Source organism: Manis javanica, chromosome 10 (genome assembly GCF_040802235.1).
Source record: "Manis javanica isolate MJ-LG chromosome 10, MJ_LKY, whole genome shotgun sequence".
NCBI lineage: Eukaryota > Metazoa > Chordata > Mammalia > Pholidota > Manidae > Manis > Manis javanica.
The window spans coordinates 107,525,151-107,529,914 of record NC_133165.1 but is presented as its reverse complement, the minus strand read 5'-3'; the positions used below and the strand labels follow the sequence as shown (position 1 = coordinate 107,529,914).

Below are 4,764 nucleotides of genomic sequence, written 5' to 3'. Positions count from 1 at the left end.
AGAGAGCCCAAATACAGACTCAGGAGTCCTGCTCTCCTTGAGTTCTGGTCCTGGCTTTGCCACTACATCCCTGAGCAACCTTAGATAACTCCTTTTCCCTCTCTGTGTCTCCTACTCAATGTGTAAAGTGATGAGCGTTTGGAATAAGTACCTGGCACAGTCAGAGCCTCACCCGTGCATTCCCCTTTCCTCCATGTTCACTACAGCATTTATTGTGGCTGCTGTTTTACTCATTTCTGACTCACTCATTGGCCTCCTTCGTACCATCTCCATGTCTCCAGGCAGACTATGAACTCCTTAAGGAGAATAACTGAGAGTCCTCCATGTCTTTTTCCCCAGAACACATAGCAGAGGGTCAATTAGACAAATTGGATTAATCCCATAAACAATGGCTTTGTATTGCTAGTGCTGGAACTGGGCCGGGTATACAGTAGGCACTCCATAAACATGAAGAGGAGTGGGCAGAGACACTTGTCCTCACTTGATGAGTCAACTGCCGTCACAGCAGACGCCATGGGTCCCCCACCACTGAGGCCCTCCCAACAGCCTCAGTGAGGTGCTCGGTGCTGTCACCAGTCTGCCACCAGGGCCTGCAAAATAAAAAGACCAAAAAACAAAACATAAAAAAGCAACTGGCCCTAGACCGAACAGCCTTAATTGCCAGAGTAGATGTTAGTTTCAAAATGGACCTTAGCAGAAATTATGTCCAACCATTTATTTTACAAATAAGAAAAATGAGACATAAGAGGGACATGCTCACAGTCACACAACTGGATGAAAGAAACAGCAGAATCCCAGGAATGCTCTCTGTCTGCCCCACGTGGTCAGGAGGTCAGGGACACCTTCTCAACCTGGCTGAGCTAAAATATTGCTCCATACACTTCAATCTCCCCAACCCCCCAGGATATCATCTAAGTTAAAAGATTCTCCAGAATGAACAAGTGACATCTTTTCCTGTACTGCCTCTCCTGAATGGCCACCCTCTCCTGAACACTGCCTAGCAGTAGAGAACCCCTGAAGGCTTGGGAGCAGGGCCCACGGTATACAAGGCACTGTTCCAGATTTTTCTAGAAGTATTCACATTGTCCGTATTCTAAGAGACAAAAGACCCATAATGGTGAAGTCTTAAAAGCAAGACTGGATCATGAATGAGTAACTCAGAACACTTGGAGATTGCGAAAGGTACATTGCTGCTAAGCCCATCCCGATTGGCACCTTTCCATGTCTCTCCAGCTCTGAAATTGGGTGATGAGGCCCACTGAGAAAGCTGTGAGCAACTTGCTCTCGGCGCTGTGGGAAATAGGCAGCAAGTGAGTTCAGGAGAGTAAGATAATTGGGTGATGCTTGGTGATGGCTTCCACGCAGCCTCGATGAGTAAATGGAAGCAGATGACTTGTCTGGAGCCTTCCAGCTTGGACGTTTGGGAGCCATGTTCACCCTGCAATCTTTTTTGTTTCGTAAGTGGGAAATGGAAGAACCAGAGGGGAGAAGATGCAGAAACCATTAGGGAGAGGCTCCTGCCTGTTGAAACTGCTTGGATTCACATGCAAAAATGAAAATCCACTCATGCAAGTATAGTGTGATGCCTTCACCCCCAATTTCTACTGTTCTCAACTTCCCTGTGAACGTGGAGGCTGCGTGTCTTGTGCTGCCTGAGCATTCTAAGAGGAAAACGGAATGTGGGGACAGTACTTTGTCGGGTGTGGGTGGTGATGGCAGGCTCCCCCCAGCAGATGGTCTCTAAGGGCGGAATTACCAGGTGAAGGGCAGCCATTTCCAACACCAGAACACCAACGAAAATTTCTCCAAGAGAAACCCAGGTGGGCAGAGGTGGGAAGGAAACTGTCAGCTAACCTGCTGCCGTGGGTTGGGGGCTGTGCTGGGTCCTGGAGACACAATCTGTCAGTTCAGCTTCACATCGTTTCTGTCCAGAAGCAACGGCAACCCCAGTTTCGGTTATGACAACACCGAGGTTCGGTTTCTCCAATTGCTTGAGGTCATAGAACTAGAAAGTATCAAAACTGGGATTAGAACTCAAGTTCAAGGCTGCCACTGGCTCCTACGGCACATTTGTGCACATTAGGAGAAGGCACACCCTCCAGGCAGACGAAGCCCTCTACCAGGATGCAGCTTAGTGGGTCGAGCCCAGGCAGTATCCCAGCAACCGCCGCACTCCCTCAGCTGGGCACCGTTGTGCAGTAAGCAACCTAACAAACACACATGGCAGCCCTGGCCACCTCTGTGTCCTCATCTTTTTTCCATCGAGTCACGCTGTGCGGTTAGGGTTAAATGAACTAATGCACTTGATGCAAGGCCCAGCAGTGCCCAGGGGTTCACGAAAGGACTGTTCCCTTCCCTCTGTCCTCTCCTTGGCCCACTTACTTCCAGATACCAGTGGGCCATTCTCCTCTAAGACAGTCACACTTAGGAACCTACCAGTCTTGTTGGCAGGGGAAGTACTCAGAGTATTTAACCACTGGCGGGACTTGGGCACTGTCTACAATCACAACACATGCAGGCTGCCGCTCGACCGGGTCCTGGAGCCCTCTGCGTCTCCCTGAAGCTGGATAGGGGTGGTCATGGGGGAGGGGCGGGGGGCAGGGTTGTGGGCTCAGGATAGAAATGATTTAATATTTGACAGACGGCCCACCCACACCTGTGCTCTCAGGCCTAATGTCAACTCTGGTTGTTGGTAAAAAGTGGTTAACCTCTGATTCCCATAGCCAGCCACTTTCCCCAGGTCTGGGCCAAGTCCCATGGTGCACCCCAAAAAGGGACCCATTGACCAAGTTGCCTGCAGCCGCCACCCCTGCCCCAGGTAAAAATTGCAGTTGGAGACTTTCCCTGGGACAGGGCGGGGTGTGCCCGCTGTTCCCTTTACCTTTTTACCCCTGTGCCCTCCTGGTGACCCAGGTTTATGGGGCTTCCTATCTTCTCCTACAGCTGCAGGGGGGAATCTTATCTGGGTACTAATTACACTTCACAAAGCACAAACGTACCCGGCTGCTCTGGCAGGAGGGCAACATGGGGCTTAATTGTTTTATGGGCTTTTCACACTCAGAGAAGAGGGGAGAGATGCCAGCCGCATGGATCTGGTTTCTAGGGCTTCGCTTCCACAGTTGCCTCCCTGTCAGCTCCTCTGGGAGTCCCAAAAGAGGCCTAGGGTGGGGGCCTGGGGTAGAGAGGGCGTCTGCGCTCTGTCAGAGCTGCTGAGGGCTTGAGAGAAAGCATCCCAGACCTGCCTTCCCATTGGTGCAAGGAGGCAGAGGCCCCCCTCCCCCGACCCTGGGGCCAGCCCCGGTGTCCCTTACAGCCCTCCTGCCAGGCCTGTAACAGGCACGGGAACCTGCCTGAGCCAGCCAGTCAGGGCGCTGCACAAAGCCTGCCGCCCCCACTGGGAAAATATCAGTCACCCCCACCATCACAGCCTCCCTCTCACCAGCCAGGTGCCGGTGGCGACAGCTCAAGGCGTGGGTGGGCAGGGAGAAGCAGGGATTATTACCCCCACTTCATGGGTGAGGGGCCTGCCCAGGACTGGGCGGCCGAGCAGCAGCGGGGCTGAGCTCTGAAAGCCGGAGTGCATCTGCCTCTCGGGAGCCCTGTCCTGACCGGATTCAGTCCCAGTCCCGGCCCTCTCCTCCCCTCCAGTCCCCGCTCTCTCCTCTGCGTCAGTTTCTCCCTCCCTCCCTCCCATTACTGCTGGTCCTTCTCCAGACCCTCCGTCTCATGTTGCCTTCTCTCCCCTCTGTCACGGTCTGTTCTCTGTCTCTGCTTTTGGCCTCTCTGCTCCACCTCACTGCTCAGTCTTTCTCCTGCTCTCTGTCCTCATACCTCTTTCTCCCCATCTTTCATCCAGCCGCGCCTGCTTCCTGGGCCTCCTGCTCTATCCATCTCTCCTCCCTGCTTCCCAGCTGTGGACACTGTTTCTCATTCTCTCCTCCCATCCTTGCATAAGTCACTACAGAAGCTCTGCAAAGTGATTATGGGAAACCCAGGGACTCCACTGCTGGGCTGCTCCCCCCATCCCGCCCCCCACCTTCTCTGCCAGCATCAGCTTCCTGTCTGTTCAGCATGGGGCCTGCCCACCCAGCCGCAGGATCTGCCTGCTGAGGCCCTGCACCATGGCCTGGCTGATGCCAGAAGCACATAACGTGCTCCCAGGGTGGACTGGGCCTAGCCTCAGGGAGTCTCCTCAACTTCCTTAGCCAGTTCATTAATTCTCTACACTTGACAGTGGCTTAACGTGCCTACAAAAACATTTTAATACCTATTATTTTATCTTCATAACTGCACTCTGAGGCAGGTTGAACAAGTTTGGTGTTATAGAAAAAGAGATGGGCAGCGAACAGTCATCAAAGGACTCCTCCATGCCAATCGCCTAACACACCATGGCTTGGAGGGCTCACAGCAGCACATCTTTGTGCCAGTTAGGAAACTGTGCTCATTGTTTGATACACTTTCCTGCTACCTGCTGGAAAACTAATAAAGATCCAAATTAAAAATAATAAACATACAAATCCATTACGATGCTGTGAATAATGCCCTTTAGAGTTATGTAGGGCACAACCTGTACCAATGTGCATGGTGGATCTAAACAGCAAACCTGCAAGGGAGGGATTCTGGTTTGCATTTTGCACATGAGGACACTAATTATGCTGCCATCATCTTTAGATAGCAGACTGCCCTTTGGACTCCTACAGGTCTGTTGGTGTCTGGGTCTGGTTTTCCTGGTTCCGGAGAGTCTGCCTGGTTTGGGACTCAGAG

General features: G+C 52.3%; 1 long non-coding RNA gene across 1 annotated transcript; it reads right to left on the bottom strand.

The window, feature by feature from the left end:
* Positions 1-388: 388 nt before the first annotated feature.
* Positions 389-3,911, bottom strand: LOC118970328 (uncharacterized). The gene is made up of 3 exons (XR_005058260.2): positions 3,832-3,911; positions 1,855-2,005; positions 389-590 (listed from the first exon to the last, which is right to left on the bottom strand). It is a non-coding gene; the product is annotated as an uncharacterized lncRNA (long non-coding RNA).
* Positions 3,912-4,764: the final 853 nt, after the last annotated feature.